The sequence below is a fragment of the Pinus tabuliformis genome, chromosome 9 (assembly GCF_031772625.1).
Source record: "Pinus tabuliformis cultivar Carrire ecotype Pingquan chromosome 9, CPIR1, whole genome shotgun sequence".
NCBI classification, from domain to species: Eukaryota; Viridiplantae; Streptophyta; class Pinopsida; order Pinales; family Pinaceae; genus Pinus; species Pinus tabuliformis.
Window position 1 is genome coordinate 1,730,414,064 of NC_142307.1, and position 26,290 is coordinate 1,730,440,353.

The 26,290-nt window shown below is 38.5% G+C and overlaps 1 long non-coding RNA gene across 1 annotated transcript in view; it reads left to right on the top strand.

Annotated features, from left to right (window-relative positions):
- The first annotated feature begins 681 nt into the window (after positions 1-681).
- Positions 682-26,290, top strand: part of LOC149155629 (uncharacterized) — a 106,313-nt gene continuing 80,704 nt past the window's right edge. Inside the window, exon 1 of the long non-coding RNA XR_016263712.1 lies at positions 682-1,105. This is a non-coding gene — a long non-coding RNA (uncharacterized LOC149155629). The remainder of the gene's footprint in view (positions 1,106-26,290) is intronic.

The window sequence follows — 26,290 nt, forward strand, 5'->3', positions numbered from 1 at the left end:
AATTTTGACAACAAAAAATAAACTATAAATAATATTTATTTAAATATAATATCAACAATACATAAATAAATATAAATATTAAAACTATAAATTAAAAAAAAATAAATTGAAATTTGGAATTTACTTTTCATGAAATATATGAAGGAAACCAATGGAAGAGGGCTCTCACAGGATATGGGCTCTTTGTAATTGATTTTTTTAATAACTAAATAAATAATTTAAATTTGGATTTAATTTAAAAATATATATTAAAAATATAAAATAAATAAACCGAAATAATAATATTACCTTTATGAAATTACAAAAAAACTTAAAGAAAATACTGATTAAAATAAATGATATATATATATTTATATATAATATCTTTAAAAAAACCTTAAAACAATAAAAATTTCAAAACAATAAAGATGGGAGTCTTGGACATACAATATCTCAACTAAAAAATAACAAAACCAAAAAATAACAAAACCCATAACTTGCAGCCCATCCAAAGATATATTATCATATTCTAAACAAAAGCTACCCTCAATTTCATCCATGAAACCCTATCAAGAAATCATGCTTGATACGATCAAACTATTTATTTATTTATATATATTTGAGGCCTCTCCCCTAAAAACCGTGATTATTAACAGTGATTTAAAAGGGAGAAGAAAACGAAGTAGATGAATATATAAGAGAATGAAAGAAAAGCAGAACAATAGAATAGAGGCAGAGAGAGAAAAATGTCTCGTCCGCGGGGAGCTGAGGCCCGTATGCGCCTTCTCTATTTCGCAAAACTGTTGGCGCACAAGCCATTTATGCTCATTAATTCGCTTCTCTGCGCCATCTCTGTAACGATGCAGTCATCAAAATCTTCTGGCGCTGATCTTTTTCTGGCAAATCGGAAACTGCAAAATATGCAACGACAATACCCGGGATCTATTTTCCTCCCAGACAATCTTCCCGGGAGCTAATGCTATCGGCACAATATGCTTTGTTTCAAGCGTGACACCAAGGATTTCGCCGTGGCGTCACGGCAGGGCTGGTATTAGGACATAGGCTATGATACGCGAGGCTTTGACAGATAACCAACTCTTCCATTTCCAACCAACAACTTTAAACGGTACGTAGACTTCTCTTATCACCGATATTTTCAGGAGATTTTGTGAATGCGTTTGTTCCCTGGCCTTAATTCGCAAATTTTTTCGGACTCAGAACCCCAGACATACTCTGTAGAAACATACCATAGATATTATTTGTGCGTTATTTTCACTGTGATATCACGGCTAAGGTTCTCCAAAGCACTCGGGACCTGTAGGGTACTTGTAGTCAGAGTAAGTTACGCAGTTGCACTCGATTAAATAACCTGGGTTTGCATGATAGTATTGCTCAGGTCAAGCGCGTATGACTTCCACATGTCCTGCATCACCGGCCCACTTGATGTTAAAATTCTCAACTGCGTCTTTACCTTGTAGTATTTTGTTTTTTTCTAAACGGACGTCTAATTCCATGATTTTTTGTAGATTATATCATCAAGTTTCTGATATTCCAATACTATCATCTCATCTCTTTGGCTTTGAGGTGCTTAAGGTCACCTGATAACCTACAATGACTTCAAAATGGAAGTAGTAATTGCAACAGAGCTACCTTCTCCAAACGTCTTGCAAACTGTTCTGTTATCATTCACAACCCTTTTGTTGATTAACATTTGCATTCAGTGAATCTTCTGAGTTGTTACAATTCAAGACATCTCTTTCGTCTCTGAATTTCATAGTACGCTTTAAGATCAGAAATGTCAAGCAGTAGGGATGCCTTTTTACATGTAGAGTACCTTTGGTTGTCCTGCTTTCAGAAAGTTATACTATTTTGACATCTGCCATTGATTGAATAAGACCATAGATTTGAATGTAACTTGTACAAACCAGTCATATTTTAATCTGTCCTACAGATCTCATATAGACAGTTCATAATAAAGTTTGACTTGATATCTGTTAGAAAAGAAATCAATAGCTTTGATAGTCCAATTGGTGACATCTTTTGGGCTTTATGTTCTGTGCCGAAATGAGTGATTCTTCTTCTTCTTTCTGGTTTTTTCAAAGTGTATCCGAGAAAAGCCATGATGTTGGGAGCTGCACGACATAATATGGATTTTTTCTGCTTAGGTGCCACATTGGAGGGGTACGAATTCTGCCAAATTTTCCCAGGACTTGCACCCACTCATCCATTTTTTTGACATGCAATTCTGGTGGGGCAGACCACAGCAAAAAAGGAATCTTTATGGACGGCTCAATACTCTGTCAACCTCATTTGTGACCCAAGCCACATAGGGAATTCTTCATATTTTTAGACTATAGTGTATTGATTTTAGAAAGAACCTCAAGCGTTTGTCTGTTACAGAACATTTAGCTTAGTTTCACTATTATCCTGTGGGTTAAGGCATCCCTTGGATGATAAATGTTTATGGACAAACGCATCTGAAAAGGCAGTTAGAGTGATTGTCTTGGCCTGATATGCCCATTGGAGTGAAGTTTGTGCCAACTTTGGAAATTTGGAAAACGTACCCATTAAAATAGGTTGTAAAACGGGAGTAGTATTCGGAATTATGATTCCTTTATAGGACGTCCAAACATGAATATGAGCAGGAATAGTTGCAAGGACCATGGGAACATGAATATGAGCAGGAATAGTTGCAAGGACCATGGGACAAGCAATATACAACCCTAAACTTATAAACAAAATAATTCTTCGGCATTGTAAAGTCATTTGGTAACAGACATCACACATGTTAGTATCTTCCAGCATCTAATAGGGTAGAGTCGGATGATAAGTGGGCCCCCAACTGATAAGTCCAATGTTTTTTGGGGTCAAATATGCGTATTCATTCATGCATGCGATGTCTTCACCATTTGAAAATGTTCTGAAGCTGCTGTATTTAATGATTGAAGATGTACTTATCATGGAAGAGTGGGAACACAGTGGATTCTGGAAGTGTCACTGTGAAACATGGAAAGCATTATCAGAAAATCCTAGGCTATGTGCATATTATCCCTGAGTCCCCAGCTAGCATCCATTCTGTGGTTTGTCAGAGAAATATTTGTTTTCATGTGTCACCTTTTTTTAAGAAGTTGCCAAAAATTATTATTAGTTCACTAATAATGTTACACATCGTAGTTATCTTGGTTTTATCTATGATGGGTGAAGTTTCTAGCTGCTCAAATTTAAGAGTTTCAAAAACTTGTCTCCTAACATCAATTGTATCATGAGACAATCCTAGGCTATGCGCATATTATAACTTTGGTACATTTTCTTGCCCATGTAAGTCTCCAGCTAGCATCCATTCTGTGGGCTTTCGGAGAAATATTTGTTTTCATGTGTCACCTTTTGTGAAGAAGTTGCCGAGTGATTGAGTAATTGGTTGACTAATAATGTTACACACCATAGTTATCTTTGTTTTATCTTAAATGGGGGATGTATCTGGCTTCTCAATTTTAAGAGTTTAAAAAACTTGTCTCCTCTGTGTGCCAGTAACATTAATGCTGTTCCCTCTGTGATCATCACTATCTGTGAAGAATATTTTAGTTGAACCATCTGGAACCTAACTACATCTAGTTTTATTTGAGAACTATATATTTGTTGGACTATGTATGAACTTGAAGCTTCATTATTTTTGGAAGAACTAAATATTAGATCTTTTTGTGTCTTTGCAATAAAAAAGGTAACTGGATAAATCCTATCTATCATTCCTTTTCAGTTATATGGAAGCTGATTAATCATTCTAAAAGAAATTCTTCACCGCTCAGAGATTTTCAGAATGTTGAAAAAATGAAAACTTAAAGAGCCAATTAGAGCATGAATGCTTTATTATGGAACAACACTATGCAGAATCTCTACTCTGTAGAAATTGAATGGCAAGGATTACATTCCCTCTGATTGCAGATTAAACTTTTCCACTATATTTGAAAGGAGCCACAGGTTAAATTGAAATGAAATTCATCAGTATGCATTCCTATGTTTACAAGAAAAATTGAACTGAGACACTTTCAAAGAAGGTAAGTGACGACAGAGTCTATTGGGGTAGTTTGAAGAAAGACTTAGACTTCGTGATCCTTTTAAGCATATGCCAGTGATTACAAGGTGAATCTGATTTTTAAAACCACGAAACTGTTATTTTTCTGCTGTTTCTTTTTACATAGTCCCCTTATTTAGACTTAAGTTGGATCTCTTAAACACTCTGCATAGAGTTATTAGGTTTAAAAACTATATTTACACTTTCTTATTTCTCAAACTCACTGGAAAATATCTCAAATCTTGCAACTATACTTATCAGAGTCATGAGCCCATAACTTGACAGTTCACAACCTTGACTGCTTCTTTGCACTTTATTAAGGTCATGCTTCGATGCCTCTTAAGCAAATGCACTTGCCTCAGTCCTGGTCTGAACTCTAAGAGAGTATAGCTCTGCATGAAGAAGAAAATTATTTCTGCTCCGAGACTAAAATAGCTAGTTTTTTGCATACTTACTATAATGGAGTTAAAAGAATGGCTTACAAGAGTTAGTGACTTCGGATCTTGCAATGGTCATGGAGCGTGAAAAATCATTTTAACCATATGATCTACAATTTTAGGACAACTGTGCTAAACAGTACATTATTTAACTAAAATGTATACTGTTACAATCAGATTATCAGAATATGGTCTTGGCAATGTCGATAGTACATCATTATTATTGTTTGGCATAAAAAAAATTAAACAATCCAATATTTTTAGAATGGTATAATTAGCATGGGAAGAGAAAAGGTTATTGAACCTGTCAAAAATGAATTACAATGCAACATCCAACAATGTGAATTAGCTTTACCCTTTGAACATGTGCTGGTTCCAATGCCTTTATCCCGCAGTAATGACTGACTCTAAAAAGCTCATGGTCAAAAGATAAATAAATTCCAGAATACCTTCAAATAGGCCTTGGATGCGTGATTAATGAACTTGAACCCAGGGACTTTTACAAGTAAAATTACTCCCCTATTGCTTAATGTAAGCCCCAATTGTTTAGAAGCCTGCCAATTTTGATTTCTCGTTCACATTGCTAACTGCAAAATTTAGCCATTCACTCCTTGCTTCTAATAATCTTCACTAATGTTATATGAAAGATGGGCATGTTTCAGAACAAGTCTGTTAGTTGAAATTGGATTTGGTCTGAAGTATTGATTTCAAAATTCAATGTGCAATAGACATGGTCTGGAAGTAATCTAGATCCATGTCACAGTCATCTTTATGGATACTGGCCTCTTTTTAAGAGGCAAATCTTCGACAATAGCAAGACTATTAACCACTAGACTATCTAGTGCTTGTTAGCTATCTATTAGTGCTCATTTTGAGATCCCATTGATGGTGAGATAATCTAAGGGAGGTGTGATTTATGTGACAACTCCTTTTGCTATTCCCCGTGTAATTATCATTATGAATTGTAATTCATGTAAATATTGTGGAAATGTAAACACAAGGACTGGCTGTGAGGAGTGGAAATGGATTCAAAGTTTTGAGGAGGAGTTGCTTGGGAATTGGTAAGTCAAGGTTGTTCATTTAATGGCCACTAACCTTCTGATTGAGTTTTAATGGCCTTCATGGCAGGAAAGGAGGTGGAGTATGGGCTTCGTTGTGTGATCAACACACAAGAGGTCGCGAGGAGGTCAGTGGAGGAAAAAGGAGCCGACAGGAAAAAAGGGGCATTCACTTGAATGGGGAGAGCGAACTGCACACAGTGAAACAAGCGTGGTTGACATCGACAAGTTCACAGATACGGGCAGTGTGTTGTGAGTGTTGTATGTCAGTTTAGGCATACAAGGATTTGCAAGTGAACTTGTAGAATAGAGGGAAAATGTTGGAACAAGCATTGGCACTGGAACAAGAGTATGCTGGGAAGTGTGGTTGAAGAAAGAAAACGGGTGGAGACGCCGTGCCTTCTGGAATCCTCTGAGGTGTAACATGGTGTACTCTAGATCCCTGGTTTACAGAGGGAAAACTTTGTGTGTTTTGATATCTGCGAGATTAGCAAATGAACATCAGTGTGCTTTGGATTCCTAGGTGAGCAGGTGGAGACACTGGAGGATATAGTCTTGAACTAAGCAAGTGGAGACGAGGTGGTATCTAGATTCCTATGTGATCAATTGATTGGCATCGGTTTTAATTCCCTTGAACAATTACTCCTCAAACTCTGAATCCAGTTCAGGGGTGGTCAGCTGCAAGAAAGATTGCAGTGTAGTTGGCCTACGGTTGGGTGGAGAGTGGAAGTCCCTCCCTTAGTTTCCACTCATTCGCTTCATAAGATAAGTTGCTTACTTGTATTCTTTGTGTGTTCTTACTACACATGAATTGTAATGTTGTCATAAATGACAATGAATATATCAACAATACTCATGGAGGAATGGTATTATTCCTAGTTGTTTTCAATGAGATGCAAGTGTGCTTGTTCTCATGGTTTGAGGGGGAATTTGCAGATCCCTGTGACTATTGATGTTTTCCTGAGTACATGGGTAAATTACATAGTGTATGTAATTATTCGTTGGCTTCAGTTGTTTGTCAAAATGTGTGTGGTCTTCATTGTTGATATGCTATTCTTGTCATGATTAATTGTTATTATGGACTGGTTTAAGTTTGTGAACAATGGTTGTATGGCATGTAACATCAGTGGTTCGGATGGTGCTTGAGTTCATCATGTGATTAATGGGGTGTTGTCATATCAAGATTTATAGTTAAACCTCGGTGATGCTTTGGTTGAGATTTGTGCCAAGTGATAGGCATGTTAATAGTTTTCATTACTCTTATTATGGCTATGTTTTATGACTGTAAAACTAGTGTGGAATGGGGTTTCCATTCCTGCATATTTATCCTCTGATTGAAGGTCTTCTTGTTGTAGAAGATAATATTTTGCGTAACACTCTAATTTGAGGAGAATCCCTGGTTGAATCCTTGAAACACCAGAAGAAGCCTAGAAAGTTATTCTGGTTTGTCGAGGCAAAAATTGTCGTGTATTTGGGGCTGAACTTGGACTAGTTTGATGGGTCTAGGAGTCCAATCATTTAGGCAGAATGGCATGTGTTACATCACCAAGGATTCAGATTCTAGATGGGCTGGCCTCAGTTAGCGCAAGTGTTTATTGGACCGGATAAGGTATATTTGGTGAAGGGCCTTTGGGGTTAGTTATTGGTGTAGTTTGGGCCGGGCTTTGTTGCAAGCCAGATTGAATAGAAGTCCAGGGTGGGGCCCTCGTAGTGAGAGGTGAAGCAGGGTCGGACTAAGTTTAGAGTGGTCTGGAAGTTCGAGACATCTAGAACAAGAGTGAGAATAAGATTTTGGGACGCTTGGATGTGGGCTAGGTCGAAGGTGCACACCATTCAAAGCTAGTGCAGATGTTCGAGGGTCCATAACTTTTTACAAGCACAAGTTCATGGAAAAGCTAGATTTCTGAAGAGTTAGACTTATGAAGGATTAATGCAATTCACTTGGTGGGCACAAACTTGTGGGCCCATGAGGGATGTGACTTGGTAGATGTTGATTAAGGCCGAGTCATGTCCATGTTGTCACCGAAGTGATGTGGAACCACCTAAGTGCAGTGGGGTTGCCACGTAGGTGCCATGTGGAAGCCACATGGCAGGTCTGGCCTTTGTGGCTAAGTTTAAAAGGTGATACTATGAACGGGCATATCTTTTGATACAAGCATCAGATTTTGATAAAATTTACATCATCACAAAGCTCTTGACGAGTTGGTTGTTCAAAGTTACTTAGGCTAACTTTGGGAAATGAAGAATTTTGTAGCCCCATTTCCATAATGAGACTATGGAGGTTGGGTTAGAGCAAAGTAATACCTCCCACTAAGCTTGGGGAACTCTAAGGAGGTGGGAGGGAGCGTTACAATTTGCATTAAAGTGACACTTCTAGCTTCTAAACTATTACTATTTTTGAAATACTTTCAAATGTTGGAATCTGTTTCCATAATGTTTCTTGTTGTTGTCCCTAGCCAATGTAAGATATTGCTTGTATAAGTAAAATGGTATGCTAACATGAAAATAGGTTTATGAGTAATAAGTGAGTAACATATATATGTTTATTAGGTTGTGGTCTAGTGGCAATATAGAGTGATTGCCGTGAGGATGACCTAGATTCAAATCTCATCTTGCTTGCTCCCCGTTGTGTGGTGGATGACCTAATATGAATTTCAACGACCTAATCACTAATAATATTTTCATCATGTGTAATGTTAATGACTAGCCTTTGGTAATTTATATATCTACAATATATATGTGTGTGTGTAGTCATTTGCACATAGATGTATATGATTATTTGGTTTCTTACCCTTTGGGGTTATATGGAGATATTCTCCTATTTTCTAGGTGTTCATGTGCATCTTCTCATCACTTTATACTTTGGAGCATTGTTCCCCACCAATATTTGACATATTTCTTGGTTGGCTTTTTTGTAACTTGGAACATTACACTTTATTATGAAAATAAATATATAGTTGGCAAGAGAGATGCCATATTTGATGAAGATCATAAAAGGGGATTTGGATAAGTTTGAAGCTATGTTGTAGGAAATGCCCCTCAACTTGGCATACCCATACTAGCAAAGCTTGAAAATGTCGAAACATCACCGAAACACATGTATGGAGATTCGTGATTTGAAACACTGTTGAAACATTTTGGTAGTGTTTCAGCCCAATCTGCCCTGTTTCTGCGATTGCTTTTGCTTATGCAGGCTCACTGAAACACCCAAGAAAATTGTGGGGTTTCCCTTCTATGGCAAGAAAAAGTTAATCTACCACTTAAATTGATCTCTAATCACTCCACAAACTAATCTATATCTAATCAATGCATGCTCTATTTTTTCTAAACAAGCTCCTTGTTTTGTTTTTGTTGACGAGGATGAGGATGAAGATTATTAGGATATGTAATTGTACTTGTCTTTAGCTCATGTTTTATTTCATTTTTAGCACATATTGCCATGTATAAAGGTTGATTTGGAACCTTGGATGTATAGCCTCATCTATTTTGGATTTCGCACCATGTAATTATCCATGAGAGTTGATATAGACTTACTTTTCCTTCTAAATGTCATTGTTGTGTCTCATTCTTTTCTTTCTTGCAAGATAATGCGGTGTTGACTTATATATGTGTGTGTGTGTGTGTTATCTCGGGTGGTGGGGCAAAATGATTATTATCCTCCCCACCCTGGTTCAAACCCCCACTAGTGACATGATGACCTTTGATGCCTTGATGATTATTGTTGTAATGGCTTTGAGCCTGAGAAAAACACTCTTAAGTCAGTACAGTTGTGGGCTGGTCTAGTATCAACAACCTCACTCTTCCCTTTCGGGCTGAGAGGGAGGTCGATTTCTTTCCTCAGAAAACAAACACACACATATATAGAACTGACTTTTCACGTAACGTTTCCATTTATGGGGGGTCACGTTTCTAACCGTACCCATTTTGGAAACTTCTAGATGTTTCCACATTTTGTGCAACTTAGGTTTAAAGTGTCCTTGACTAGCAGAATAAAATGGTCCAAATTAGGAAGATAGAATGAATCAAGGTTCTAGTGATGATGAGGAAGCTAGTGTCAACAATGCTAGCAAGGAGTGGTCACTATGAAAGCCTAAGAAGATTATAAAGCATTAGTTGCTAACATTAAAGGATTCAAAGCTAAAGGAATTTCTTGAAAACAATGAACATAGCACAAAATAAATAAGGTTGTGATAGTTAGCTTCACAATAGGTAAATGTAGCTTTGATGGCCATTGCTTGGAATTCTAATGAACTTATTTCCTTTGAGGATGCACATGGAAAATAGGAATGGGGCAAATTGATGTAGGTTAAATAAGGTTCCATATAGTGAAAAGAAACATGGGAATTGGTAGAATTTCCTAAAGGAAAAAGTGCAATGGGTTGTGATTAGGTCTATAGGATAAAGTATAATGTAGATGGTTCAATAAACAAAAGGAGGGGACCAGGTGATGTATCCTTCTAAGGTCCTAATATTTTTATTTTTCATTTATTGACAAGCATAAACCAAGGTGAGTGCAAAAAAAGTTTCACATAGAAGGAAAGTATTGATTATGAATATCCCTTTGCACTTATGATGGAAGTGATCAAAGCTATATTAGTGTTAGTGGTAGCTCAAATTCATTAGATGGATGCCAAAATTAAACTTTCGAAAAGGAGATTTGGAAGTTTACATTGCAAGCCCAAGGATTATTACAAGGTGGAGAAAGTATCTAGTGTGTAACCTGAAAAAGGCTCATGGTCTGGAAGGTTCTTGATGGCATAAGCCTTAACCATACCCCTTTAATGTGACAATTGGAGAAAGGGTTGGCATAAAAGAGAATAAAATGATAATCTAGGAGGTCTTATAAGTGTTTAATTCCCATTTTATATGTTGGTGAGAATGTGACTTGCTAGGTCTTTCATAATTTGTTTGGAAGTCTTTTCCTAGAGTAGTGGGTGGGCACTTCGTTTGCTCCATTTTCTCCATTTTGGCCCTAACCTATTCCTATCTAAGGAAAATAATATCTTGTAAAAAATATACCTATATAATAGAAAAGGCACTCACCTCAACCATATAAGGACTTTGCTCCCTTTTTTTTCTTACATTTGATGGATGTACTACCCTCACATCATCTCGAGCTCCCGCCTCCCCTAGTTGAGATCCAAAAGCAGGTTTTCATAAAAAATTCCTCCCCTACGAGGCATCAGTCCAAGCTCAGTAGGTAAGAGCACCTCCCTTCCTCTAGGAAGGTCATTTAAAGATGTAGCGGTTTAGCCTATGATCTTCAATTCTTGCAAGCTAGGGATTCATAATAGAAAAAATGAATTTTACCCTAATAGATAAATTGACTCGTAAAACAAGAGAGGCATAGTTGACTTTTTGTTAATAAGTGTTAAAACCAAATCTTATTGGTTCTTGTCCTTAATGCAAACAAAAAGATGCTCTCTAGTCCAAGATTTTTTAAAGTTGCATAGAGTCTATTCCCTTGATACTAGTAGTAGCTAGAGGAACAATATAAGATTAGCTTTATTTTTTCCTAGAAAGAAAATGTAAAGAGTGTCATAAAACCATAATGGCCTCTTTCTAGTAGGAGGATCACATGGAGGAGGATCCAAGGGGTCCATGGGCTCCATGGGTTCATCAGCAAGATCATTTTCAGCCTCAGGATCTTCTTGTATTTCAAATACATCATCTTGTCTATCAACATTAATAGGAGGAAGAGGAGCGTCTCTTGCCTTTCCAAGAGCTACGCCTTTATCAAATGTTACATCCTTGCTAAACTCTATATTTATTTGACCAGGTACGTATATTCTGTAAGATGTAGAATTCTCACAATAACCAACAAACGAACCTTTCTTACCTGAAGCTTCTAGCTTGTTCATCTTTTCTTTTGGCACATGGAAATAGACAAGACAACGAAAGATCCTCAAGTGCCCCACCTCGAGATTTTCACCAGTGAAGACTTCTTCGAGAGCCTTATTGTTTAGGGCTTGGTGAGTGGATATATTTTGAACATATCAATTGTGTTAGCAGCTTCTCCCCATAGGAACTTTGGTAATTTCTATTCATGCAACATAGCTTTGACTGCTTCTATGATAATTATATTCTTCCTTTTGGCCACACCATTTTTTTATGGGTTAAATGGCACAGTGGTCTCTTTCCTGATTCCAACTTCTTTGCAAAAGTCAATGAAATCATTGGAAGTGAACTCTCCTCTTTTGTCAGATCTAAAGATTTTGATTTGCTTTCCAGTTTGTTTTTCTACCAGAGCTTTGTAGTCTTTAAACATGTTAAATGCTTGGCTTTTATTTTTCAAAAAATAAACCCATGTCTTGCAAGAAAAATCATCCACAAAGATTATATAATACAAGTAGCCACCAAGAGAAGTTATAGGCATAGGTCAACATAAATCAAAATGTACAAGATGAAGTACCTGATTGGTTCTGCTTTTGCTCAGAGGAAATAGTCCTTTGACTTTCTTTCCACTAACACATCCCTGGAAAAGTCCATCACGGTCTCCTCTAATCTCTGGCATTTTGAAAACCATCAAACTCACATGAGGTAATGCTTTATAGTGCAGATGAGCGCACCTTTGTGACAAAGTTCACTTTGATGATTGTCGTCATGGATTAGTGCATGGATTGGTCTTCCATTGACTTTATACAGACTTTCACATCTTGATCCTGGAGTGAAAGCGTCTCTTATGCTAGATCTCATCGACCAAGTGAGAACTTTACCATTTATGAAAGAAACTTTCATTCCTTTATCTTATAAAGCATATATGGATACAAGATTCTTTTTCAAACCAAGTACATATAAAACTTCTTGAAGTGTCATAGTTTTACCTTGATCCAGATGGAAAGAAACAAAACCAGATCCCTTTATAGGATATGTAGAGTTATCACCAAGAATGATTTTCAAATATGTCTCCCTCTCAACCAGATTTGAGAATATTTCTTTATAACCAGTAAAGTGCCTTGTGGCACCACTATCAACCAACTAGCTATCACAAGAATCCGTACGACAGGAACTAGAAAGAGCAGAAACAAGAAAGTATTCATATTGTGTTTCAGTTGCATTGTTGTCATACCTTGGGTTCTTTGAAGAACGGTAGCTTTCTTTATGAGTAGAAGGAGTTTCTCTTCTTCTTCTATATTCAGATTTGTTGGTATGATTGTTGTAGTTAGATCACGGTGCTCTTCTGTTTTCTGGACAGTCACAGGGCATAGTGACCATGCTTATGGCAATTGTAGCATTGGACTTTTGACAAGTCTTTGTTCCATTTGAAGGAACTGTTGGATCTGGGAGTAGGCTTTCTTGAACAATGATGGCCTCTTCTTCATTTCTACTTCTTGTCTTGGACAATAAATGCTGTAGGTTCTCCCTCATGTTTGGGAATTCTTCCGCTGGAAATCATTCGAGCCTCTTATTAACTACACTTTCCCAAGAGTTCATCAAATGTAGGAAACTTGTCATTGTTGCTAATGGTGGTAATAAAAGTTTACCAAGATGGAGAAAGAACTCCAAGTGTAACCATCACAAGCTCCTCATTAGATACAATTTCACCAACTATAGACAACTGATCTTTAATTTTAGAGATCCTCATAAAGTATGCTTGAATGGTCTCTCCTATGTTCATCTTCATATCCTTGAGCTGGTTCTTCGAAGCAAGAATTCGGCTCAAGTTATTCACTTCATACATTCCAATCAACTTATCATACATTTCTTTGGATTTCTTCAAGTTGGAGACATAGGTGATGAGATGGTCTCCAAGAGATTCAAGGATAATCTTTTAAGCCTTGACTTCTTCTTTCTTGTATTTGGCCTTGATAGCAACAATTGAGTTACTTGTTGGTTCTGCTACCTCTCCTTTAGCATACTCCAGTGCATCATGTTCCTCAAGAGTTATATCCAATCTGGCTTTCGAAGGGAAGAAATTCGAAGCATCAACTGACTTCTCTTCATTTTTAAAGTAAGAGAAAGACATCTTGATATGCTCAACAAATTTCTGCAACAAGTAGAAGGAGCAACAGGTAATATTTCAACAACAAATAGGAAGGGACAACAAGAGATATTTCCACTGTGAATGAGAATATTTCAGCAGAAAATGAGCTGCATATGGAAGGGACAACAAGAAATATTTCAGTAGAAAATGAGTTGCAAATAGAACTGGTTCTTCAACTTGTCCTGACGATGAATCACACTTGTTGGTTCGAAATGCATCGACAAATGAATTACGATGTGATTTTCGCTGAAAACTCTTCTCAATAAACTTGATATGGATCGCAGAAGCCTAAATTCAAAAACATGAGATATTTCAATAGAAAATGAGTTGTAAATAGAAGAGATAGCAAGAGATAATTCAGCAAGAAATGAACTGCAAATAGAAGGGACAACAAGAGATATTTCAACAGAAAATGAGCTGGGAGAAGTTCTCCACTTTCTGGACTTGTCTTCACCAAAGCTCTGATACCATGTTGAAAACTAGATGTTCTATGCTGAAGAAATTGCTTAAAATAAAACTTCTTCCAACTGCAAATTTAGATAAGCAATTGTAGATAGAACATACACCATATAAACCATATGAAAGATAGAATATAACCAAGAACATAAAGGGACACAAAAATTTAGGTCCAATGACCAAGGCAAAACCCACAAGGGGAAACCCAACCAGATTCTTCTTCTATTAGAAATCAATTGTTTAGCAGAGAAACATAATACAATGAGAGAATGAAGAAGTTCACCCAAATCTGAAGAAGATCTCTGATAGCTGCAGTTGATGCAAACATTGAATCACTTTGGCTCACCAAGTTCTGCTCTTACTCTCCAAGTCTCTCTCTCACTCTCTCAATCCTTCACTAGTCTCTCCAACTCTCTCTTTCGCAACTTTGAAGTCTCCTTTCACAATGCACAAGCGACTAAGAGTGAAGATGAGAGGCACATATATATAGGAGGAGCAAGGAGTTCGAGCCATGAAGGAGAGGAGTATCTCGCATGCCTTGAGGGGGAGTTACATATGCCATTTAGGGAGGAATGCATGCCTTTGTAACTCATGCCATTAAAGAGGTACGCTTGCCTTTGTAATTCATGCCATAAAGCAGGTGCACTTGCCTTTGTAACTCATGTCATAAAGAGGAGTACACGTGCCTTGAAGGAGAGAGTGTAACTTATGCATTGAAAAGTGCGTAAGAGGAATCTTTTATGATGAGACTTTAATGCGTGTAAGAGTGCTATGATGAGTCTTTAATGCGCATAAGACAGTGTAAGAGGAGTGCAACGAATCCATTAAGTGAGAGAGAGAGAATTGAAGAGGTGGCATGATTGAGTGCCAAGTAGGAGAGGTGACATGTATTTCTATTTTAATAATAATATATATATTTTTCTATATAATACTACCTAAGCACCCACGGGGGATTTGAACCGGTGACCTATCACAAGGAGTGCCTTAACAACGCACCCATTCACCATCAATCCAAAGCCCCGTGGGCTATTTTAATAATAATATTATAGTATCATAAGGATCATAATAATATTGATGATAAAAATTGAACAATTGAGATTGATTAAGGATAAGTTAAGTGATTTTCCATCATCTATACTTGATTACCAATTGAAGCAAGGTGATTTACTATTTTTGGAAAGTCATGCATGGAATGATGGACATGACTTTCTATTTTTTGAAAGTCACTCTATAATAGTAAAAAATGAGATTTTATTCAAGGGAATTCATCCCTTAGCTACCAAATTTCCACACTCCCTCTTGACTATGGAGGAATTTTTTTTCTGAAGCAAGGAACTCTGCTTTGGAACAATGATGTTACAATCTAATGGGGAAGAATCATCATAGCGGAGATTCATCCATCACCCTATATTCACTTGGGGGCATTACCAGTTGCCAACACATGACAAGGATCTTGCACGACCAAGTTTGATCTCTGCTTGGGAGGATTACCACTTGTCAAGGATCACACACAACCAAGTCTCTGCTTGGGGGGGTTACCACTTGACAAGGATCATGTTGGGTGTGTGTTATATTCTTTCCACGACTAGTCGCACACGTGGGGGTGATAGCCCCCCCTGTTTGTTGCATTGGGCGTAGCAGGGGGGTCACTGGGGGGTGCAGCCCCCCTTGTAACCCCCTTGCATGGGACTTGGGCAGCGCCCCATAATTTTTTTTGGACCCTATATTAGGTGGGCGGACCTACCTATGGTTTTGTGCATGGGTTTTGCACATGGTTTTGGGCATGATGGTTTTTTTCCCATGGTATTTTGTAGATCCGGTCAAGGGAACTATGATTATGTTCTAATCCAGGGTTAATGAATTGGGGTTTATGAATGCTTCAAAATGTATATATATGTATTGTAACATTGAAAGGAAAATAATGAAAAATCAATCTGGTAGTCCTGATTTTGGGATCCAGGGGAAAATCTTTGTGTATTTGTTTTATGTTTCTTGGCATTGTATATTTTTTGTTTTTAAGAATTCGTTTGTAGGTAAGTTCTGTATAGGGTTAAAACCTACAGATTGTGCACAACCAAGTCTTATCTCTGCTTGGGGGGATTACCACTTGACAAGGATCACGCACAACCATGTCTTTGCTTGAGGGGATTGCCACTTGACAAGGATCACACACAACCAAGTCTTATCTCTGCTTGGGGGGATTACCACTTGTTAAGCATCACACACAACAAAGTCCCATCTCTCTCATCCATTATTGCCCCCTCCAGGAAGGGTCACATCCGCTTGTTGAAAAGTGTAACTAGGTTCGGTCTTCATAATGACACGTGTAATTATGATTTTATGTAATTGATGTAAAGAAAACAAAAATATTTTTGTAATGCGTCATGGGTTTTATGCTTATTGAATTGTATTTTATAGTTAAGGCTCCCATTGTGAGCCTTTAGGGTTGGTCATAAAGTCATAAAGTCTAGGAAATCAATGTCATGTATTGAAGACATGTTACATATTGTAAAAAGTAATTTTGATTGTGTCAATAACCCTCTAAGACCATGTCACAAGCTCACCTTGAAGTCGGCCTAAAGATGATTCTAGAAAGGCATGTCGACCTTGTCACAACCAAAAGTCGGCTCATTTTGATGGACATATCACTACATATAGGGTAGCTTGGCCTCACGAAAGGACAGATTTCGGTCAAGGATCTGAAGCAAGAAAAGAAGTGTGAGAATCACATAAGAAGAGCCTCTATCCAAGTGAAGAAGGAGAACTAGAAGTCGAGTTGTGTTGGATCTGTTTTAGGGCTAATATCTATCACACGTGCAAGGAGTGGTATCATTTGCTGCAAGAGAAGTTGAGATTATCTTAGTCATCTTAGGATATCTTAGGATGTTGAATTAAGGAAGAAAACAAGTCAAGAATGCAAGCCGAGTTGAAGTAGAAGAAGTCTCCATCCTAAGCGAAGGGAACAAGGGTACAAAATTGGTGGTGATACTTCCCACGTGAAACGAGAGGCTGAAAATCTGAAGGATAACCGAGATCCAAAGGAAAGCAAGCAGTTTGTCTAGTGTTGACTTGGTCAAGAAGAAGCAGGGCAGAAGGGTTTGTGACTTAGTCTTGGAGGAGTTGATAGGTCAAGGGTCTTGACCTTGGTATTCGTCAATTGAAGTCTCTATCAGAAGAAGAATTCGTTTGGGTTTTCCACTCAAGTTGAAGAGGTTTTGGCCCTGGATGATTGCCTATATTCTGTGTCTCTTGTCTCTTTACTGTTTATCCCTTGGTAGTTGTTTGATTGAAGAAGAACACTATAATAATTTAAAGAGAAGATCCCAATCTAAAGAAGTAAAAAACACACACTAGCAATTATCATTCAAGATAAATCACCTCATGTTTATGCCCTAGATTTCTCAACATGGTATCAGAGCTAAGGTGACAAATCAAGGAAAGGGCATCCCATCAAGGGACACCCAAGCTCTCAAGGATCAAATCTCGAAGGACATCAAAGCAAAGTCAAGATCTACAAAGAAGTGTCAAAACCCTAGATCAAAGAAGAAGTCTACTCCAGAAGTAGTGGGATCCTCAAAAGACCACAAAGACCCTACTCAAGTTGAAGAGACCTACAAATCAAAGTATCTTGAAGACTATTCATCCAAGAGAAGCAAGATCAAGGACGTTGTCATGATCTTCAAAAGGTTCTAAGGTGATCTCCCTCTTTGTGGAGTCAAGGATCACTCTTGAAGAGAACTATCTTCATCAACGAGTTCTCTATTATCTATATCATCATCAAATTCAAGGAGGTAGCAAGTGGAAGAAGCATCTTCACAAGTGAGTATATTTATGTCTACATCTGAGTATGTCAAAATGTCTTTTTGCAAGGAAAACAACAAATTGGTTGGGGCTTCAAACTTTCTTACATGGAAGAAGAGGACAAATTTGAATCTCATTGAAAATGAGGTCATGGAACATATCAAAGGCCCAATCACAAGACCTCCAAAAGAAGATACTCAAGCACTTGCAAAGTTTATGAAAGAAGAAGTAAGGGCTCAAAGGATTCTCATAGAATCCATCAAGGATCCCTTCATCCCATATGTATCTAAACTTAAAACTTCAGAAGAAATATATTAGAAACTGGTAGAGTTGTTTTTTGTAAGCACTCCAGGAGAAGTTATCTCATTAAGGCAAGAATTCTACAAGGTAAGGATATCAAAAGAAGAAGGAATAGCCTCATACTTTATGAGGATATCTGAAATAAGAGATCAACTTCAAGATTTGGGAGAAATAATGTCTGACAAGGAGATGACCACAGTAGTACTAATGCACTACTAGAGGAATGGGGTAGCTTTACTTCAAGCATTTATGGGAAGAAAGAAGCTACTCCGATCTATGGTCACTATGCAAGGCTGAAGAAACCAGGTTGAAGGCAAAAACTTATGTAGGATCAAATGAGCAAACTCAAGCATATGCTGCTATGTCATGATGAAAGACCATCACAAAGGTAATTTTTGATTTAATGTTCATTTCTTATTTTTGAATGATATTTGGATGGGCTAATGCAGGGCTGCTAAGGGAAGAATTGTGGAAGTCTTCTAAAACTGGCAATCATGTGGTAGGATGAAAGGTCCTTAAGGAAACATGATATGAAGAAGGCAACATGGCATGAAGGAAGACCAGATATGGACTAATGGATCACTTTCCAATGAAAGAAATGATGACATGACTCATGGATGAAAGTGATGGATGGGTTGTTCCCTACGAAGAAGTCCCAAAAGATGTAGACTCTATAACAAAGAAGACATCCATGACATCAAAGGAAGGAGTTCTACAAGCAACTGGTTGTTTTATGATCTCCACCTAAAGAGTTGTTGAAAGCAACTCCCTGGTCAAGAGGGAGCTTGGTCAAGTCCCTAGTTAAGAGGGAGCTTGGGAACATTCTTGTTTATAGGAATGGGTACATTCCTTCATTGGAATGGGTATGTCCTCCCTAAGTTGAGAGGGATAGATAGACAAATCATCCTTGTCTTCACTTGGGAAGACAGAATGGAAGATTGGGTAAATATCTGGCATCCGATATTCTTTGAGGATGAGTTAGGGCATCCAAGATAAGAGTAGTTGTAGAGGACCAATATTCTTTGAGGATTGGGAGTCCAAGATAAGAATAATCCTAGTGGAACATAATCTGAGAGAACCCGGGTGGGGTATGTTCCGAGAGAGACAATGATGAGGGTGTCTATGCATCATTGGTCTCGCCAACATTGAGCTGTAATCTTTTGGAGAGATAGAGATGTTAGTCAAGGCCTTGCTATGTTACAATGCTGGTTAATATGATGCTATATAGATGGGTTGCCAATCTAACTCTTCTTATGAGAATTCTTCATATTGAGAATGTCCAAGTACCTTGTCTGAATTATGAATACCTCTCTAGTTAAGAGGGAGTGTTGAAAAGTGTAACTATGTTCGGTCTTCATAATGACGTGTAATTATGATTTTATGTAATTGATGTAAAGAAGTAAATAAAATTATCTTTGTAATGCTTGAGTCATGGTTTTCATGCTCAAGGGATTTTATTTTATAGTTAAGGCTCCCATTGTGAGCCTTTAGGGTTGGTCATCAAAGTCATAAAATCTAGGAAATCAATGTCATGTATTCAAGACATGTTACATATTGTAAAAAGTAATTTTGATTGTGTCAATGACACTCCAAGTCCATGTCACAAGCTCACCTTGAAGTCAGCCTAAAGATGATCCTAGAAAGGCATGTCGGCCTTGTCACCAGTGTTTTAAAAACCTGGTAGTTTGAACCGGTAACCGGTCAAACTGGCCGATTCATTAGCCGACTAGGTCAAACCGGTAGAAAAACCGGGTTTAACCCACCTCTTGGCCAAAAAAACACATAAATCGGTGCTAATCGATTAGTTTAGGAAGGAACTGGCTGGTTTATGGTCAAACTAGCCGGTTCCATCCTAAACCGATCAATTCACTACCAAGGCCGTGGAGGACCCACACAACACAGTTTAGGAAGGTTCCAAGGTGTTTTGGAGGGAAAATAAGGGTTGTTTCCCTCCAAAAACACCCTCTCCAAGCCTTTAAAAGGAGCTCACCCCCCTCATTTGCCTCACACATCTCATTTGGAGTTTTTGTGAGTTTGATTGGGAGCTTGGAGAGTGTTGAGTTTTTGCTGGAGTAGTGGAACAATAAAGAGTTTGAGCTAAGTAGTAGTCATCATGCCTCCAAAAGCCAAGGATACTGCATGGGCTCATTGTGATATGATTGATGGCAAAATGATCTGCAAATATTGCCAAAAATCTATTGGAGGGGGTATTAACAGGTTCAAGCAACACTTGGTCGGGATAGGAGGCCATATAAAGCCATGTGGAGCACCAAATGAAGTAATAGGGCATATTAGGGCGGAATACCTTCAGAAGTTTGAGATTCAAGTCACTAAACCAATAGAGAAGTTTGTGACTCAAGCAGTTGCAAAGTTTGGGAGTCGAGACTCAACCAATTGAGTTTGATCATGATAACTCATGAGAAGTTTCAAGTGATAATGTTGATCACTATTGTCATATATGTAGACTTGTAGTAGGCCAGTGGCCTCATAGTTTGTAGGCTTTTTTTTTGGCACTCTAGAGGCCATTTAGAGCTTCATTGATTATATATTTTGTTGTTGATATGTATTGCACTTGGTGCCATTTTGACCCGGTTTATTAGGTGGACCGGTCCAGTCACCGGTTCTGGTTTTTATAACTAGTTGTCACAAGTAGAAGTCGACTCATTTTGATGGAAAAATCACTATATATAGGGCAACTCAGCCTCATTCAAGGACAATTTTTGGTCAAGGATCTGAAGCAAGAAAAGAAGTGTGAAAATCACATAAGAAGAGCCTCTCTCCAAGCGAAGAAGGAAGAACTAGAAGTCGATTTCTTTTGGATTTGTTTTAGGGCTAATATCTATCACACATGTGAGGAGGAGTGGTATCATCTACTGCAGGAGAAGCTGAGATTATCTCAGTCATCTTAGGAGGCCGAATTAAGGAAGAAAACAAGTCAAGAATGCAAGTCGAGTTGAAGTAGAAGTCTTCATCCTAAGCGAAGGGAACAAGGGTACAAAATTGGTGGTGATACTTCCCACATGCTACAACTAGGGTTTCTGAAGAGGCCGAGAACTGCAGGTTTGAAACAAGAGGCTGAAAATATGAAGGATAACCGAGATCCAAAGGAAAGCAAGTAGTTTGACTAGTGTTGACTTGGTCAATAAGAAGTAGTAGGGAAGAAGGGTTTGTGACTTGGTCGTGAGGAGTTGATAGGTCAAGGGTCTTGGTCTTGGTATTCGTATTTGAAGTCTCTATAAGAAGAAGAATTCGTTTGGGTTTTCCTCTCAAGTTGGAGAGGTTTTCGCCCTGGTTGATTGCCTATATTCTGTGTCTCTTGTCTCTTTATTGTTTATGCTTTGGTAGTTGTTTGGTTGAAGAAGAACACTATAATAATCTAAAGAGAAGATCCTATTCTAAAGAAGTGAAAAGCACACACAAGAAGTTATCATTCAAGAGAAATCACCTCATGTCTATGCCCTAGTTTTCTCAACACCACCAGTCCAAGTTGCTCTCTAAAAACCAAGAACTTTCCTTTAGGCAAAGGCTTGTTAAGTATGTAAGCTATTTGATGATCCATAACCCGAATACAGTGGTATTTGATCTCAATGTGCTTGGAATTGTCATGGAACATGGGATTTTTAGCAAGTCGAATCCCACTCTTATTGTCACAGTAAATTACTATCGTATCCAATACATGCTCAAACAACTCTCCAAAGAGCTTTCTTAGCCATATTGCCTCACAGCTAGCCATGCTAGCAACAATGTACTTAGCTTTAGTCGTGCTAAGGGCTACAGACTTTTGCTTTTTGCTCATCCAAGATATCATGGCAGATCCCAAGTTGAAGCAACACCCAGATGTGTTTTTTCTATTAGTAGAGTTTCTAGCCCAATTAACATCAAAGTACCCATGTAGTCTTACATCTCCTGCAGTATAGTTCAATCCAAGATTGATGGTCCCACGTTGGTATCTCAACACATACTTTGCAGCAATCCAGTTTGCATGTGATGGCTTATTCATATATTGGCTCAGAGTATTAATTGCAAAACATATGTCTGCCCTAATGTTCACTAAGAACATCAGTGCCCTAATCAGTTGACCATACTCTAAAGGATTAGCCAAATCAGGTTCTGCAACTTCATCACATATCTTCTTCAAATTCATCTCCATTGGAGTATTCATGGACTTACATTCTGTCATGCCAAATATTTCTAGTAGTTTAATGACATATTTCCCTTGAGAAAGGAAAATCTCATCAGGTCTCTGCCATACTTCTAAACCCAAAAAGTAGTGCATCAAATAAAGATCTTTTATTTCAAATTCAAAAGCTAACTCCCTCTTACATTGGAGGATAAGAGGTTCACCACTGGTCAAAAATAAATGATCAAGATATAATACCAAAAGCAAAGTCATACCTTGGATTGTTTTGAAGTAAAGATTGGGATCAACATTGCTTCTAATAAAGCCAAGCTTCATCACGAAGCTATCAATGCAAGCATACCAAGCTGTTGGAGCTTGCTTCAAACCACAGAGGGCTTTCTTCAGTTTACACACATGAGTTTTTCGGACATGTACTTCAAAGCCTTGTAGTTGCTCCATGTTACCCACCATTTTTTGGGTGATATCCTTAGGAGAAATTTTTTCTCCAAGATGGTCCTTAGTCAGCAGCCAATAGCCCTTGCAGCCACCAACTAGTTCGTTGTGCCATTTCTCTACCACCTGATCCAGCGATGTGGGCCTCACTCATCTATCATGATTGTATGTTTGAAGGTGGGCCTCTCGAACCTAAAGGTATGCCTTGTCATTTGGTAATTGAGTATTTTAGTTTGCTTATTATGGACACTTATGAGCATGGATTAATGGGGGGGTTTGGCGGAAAGAATGGGCTAGGCCTGTGCTGTCGCACCCTAGACCCCTTTTGGATATTAACCTTGGATTCTAGCGCCGTGAGATCTCATTTACTGACCATTTGGCTTTAGGGATGGTATTTCATGGGAATCCCTGATTTTGGTTGCGTGGTCGCGCTCCCTCATCCACATATATTGCCCCTTTTCCACTCATTATAACCCCATTCATCATTTCTCCCACTTGGGTCCACATTCCCCCATTGTGTCCACGGAGTGTTAGCTCTCCCCTTCGCTTGCCCACACCTTGGGTTAGGCTAGAAATGATTCCCTGGAGGTTGATGCAGCTAAAAAGAAAAGTAAAAGCATAATTGGCCACATTCAATAGGAAAATGTAACACAAAATGCAAAAGATGGTTGGGACAAACACATTTAGCACGTGGGCAAAAGCCAATACATGAGCTCTACCCTATCATCATGGCCATCACCCTGGTTCCTACAGGTTCTATGAGCCTCCATCATATAGGAACCCATGATTGTCCCAACCCCTGGTGGGCAATGAACCACCCTACCTTAAAAGGGGGTATCCACTGTTATATCTCACACATCATGCTCTTACCCCTTAGCCCTGAGCAGTTAATTGAAGAAAAATCTTAAAAAGGCAATAGGCATATAAAGAAGGGTGGAAAAATCAAGGTCGAGGCAACTCATGTACCATGATTTCTCCCTCTTGTACATTATATACCCAAGTGTGGGCTTCCCTTCTACTAGTACCCTTATACCCCACCATGTGGCCTAGGGCTACCCCTTTTCTTTCCCTACTCCATTCACCTCTTTATCACATGCCACCACCTTTTAAAGGACATACCTTGGACATGTTATAGCCTTTAAAAGTAGAAACCACCTAATGGGATACTTCGTTAACCCCATTTGGAGTTTGGAGACATTAACACATGCCAAAGCCCTTTATGGAAGGGTAGGCCATTATGAAGTCCCCACCTGTGGTCCATGGTTTGTAAGCTCTTTTACTCATTTTCCTTGATGACTTGTTGTACTAAAAGGCTAGGGGACACACTGGATCTTTTACAGCTTTGCAGGTGGTTTCCATCTTGGGTTTGGTCTCCCTATACGGGGTCCTAACCCTCCATAGGGATACATTGACACATGTAGGGTGTGTGTTGAGAGTCACGGGCCTCCACAGCAGTAAACAACACTCCATGGATCCCCAAAGATGTTCAGAGATTGCTCGAGATTCACCTATTGGACGAGGAAGATGCATTTGGTTCACCTTTGCCCAGCCAACCCCACAAATGTACCATGCACTTGGCAGTTGACCTAGGACTTGTAGGATGATGTGGCATCACCAACACCATCATTTGAGCCCTTATAGATGGTCTACAGATATCTTCGACTTACTTGGAGACCCATGAGGTCACTTGTGTGCCCTCACAACCATTGGGAGCACCACAGGTTTATTATGTGGAGAACAAAGGGCCAACTCCTTGCCCACTACTTTTGGAAGTCCAACTCATCATTTGGCACATATGGACTTCATAAGGCCTCTTAGAGAGGTCAACGACATGCATTATTGATCATTCGACCTCTTGGGAGGCTTGTTATTTTATTTATGAGCTAGTTTGGTGGGCTTGTCACCAATAGATAGTTATTTGCACATTATTTTAGTTGATGGGCTAATGTAGGTTCAAATTAGGTAATTCGAACTCCTAATGAGTGTGTAAATAGGAGAGACATGAATTCATTTGTATTATCACTTTGGATTGGATCATTCTTCTCTTCAGAGAATTTCGCACTTTACCTAGGATGATGAATTGGAGCATGGATGAGTTTTGATTGGAGTATTTTATCTTGGAGCTTCTTTATTGTCAAATTGTGGATGGTTGGATATGTTCTATTACATGTAAGTACACACATTTAATGCTATTCTTATTTTACTTTTGTCATATGCATTGAATGGGATTTTCACTATACAAGAGCTAATTGTTGCATTGCATGATTGCGAAATTGTGGAATTATTGTTTCAATATAGCATCTCTCAATGTATGGGCCATGTATGTTGAATGAAATATCCTAGGGATAATTTTGTCACTAAATTTATCTTGATAAGCCATCTCTTTTGCCAAGCGAAGTATAAAAGCTTTGAGGTCTCTTCTTCTTGCCCTAAAGGCCAAGCGAAGTAGTCTTTAAGGCCTCCTTGACTGAAATACGAGTTCCTTTCTCATCATTCTCCTAGACTCCATTCTCCCCAAGGGATTAGGCACTGGTCCACCAATAGGTGATCACTCAAAGAACATTTTTCTCCACCTTTCCTTTCTCTTCTAGGTCTAGCCAAGTTGGGTCACCTAGGGCATCACTTTCTCGACAAAATAGCCAAAGAAAAAGTTCGATCTCCTAGCCTCTACTGCATTGGTGTGTCCTCAAGGCCTCCTCCAAATTTGAAGCCATTCCGATGGTGGAGTTGTAAGATAACCGAAGCCCTAGCTATGAGATCAAACTTTGCCTTAGTATTCGCTAGGCTAGCACCTCATTAGGATCAATTCGACACTTTCAATTGGAAAGTCTTTCTTTGATTGTTTCCCTTCCTTGTCTGGGTTAAGAACATCATTGGTTGCTAGGTTCTCTCTCCTTAACCTAGGTTGGGTCCACTTGGTCCCGTGTGGTCCCATACCTTTGAAAAGTAAATTCTTCAAGAACCATTTGGGAAGTCAAGTTCAATAAGGATTTTAGGATTGGGAAACTTCTTTACAAGGCATATTCCTCTAACCTAACCCTCAAATCCTCACCTCCTTATCCTAGAAATCTTTGTACCTTGCTTGAAGAGCAAGTAAGCTCCATTCTTAACCCCCTTCTAGGAAAAGGATCATTAAGGTCACTTCACATCCATTGGTTGATTCATCCTTCACAAGTGACTTTCTATATACTAGGTCTCCTCCCATTAGTGAAAGTCCGTAAAGAGTAGGGAGTCTTAGTTGAGGTGACAATGGGCTAAGCCTCCATTGTTGCTCTTGACCTAGAAATTGTCCCTTTAGGAGTCCCCTTTACGCGCCCAACTAGTTTGAGTGGTGGCACTCCACAAATACTTCTTCCTTAAGGAAGCCATGCAGAAAAATAATCTTCACGTCCATTTGGTGAAGAGTCCTCCCTGGCTAGCAACTAGAGCCACAATAGATTAGATGGTGGTGTATTGGGCAATAGGTGCAAAAATCTCATCATAGTTTATTCCCTCTTTCTGAGAGAAACCTCTAGCCACAAATCTAGCTTTATATTTTTCGATACAACTATCAACACCATACTTAATTTTATACAACCATTTAGAAGGCAACAAACTTACCTTGGAGTCTAGGAACTACTTCCCATTCATCAT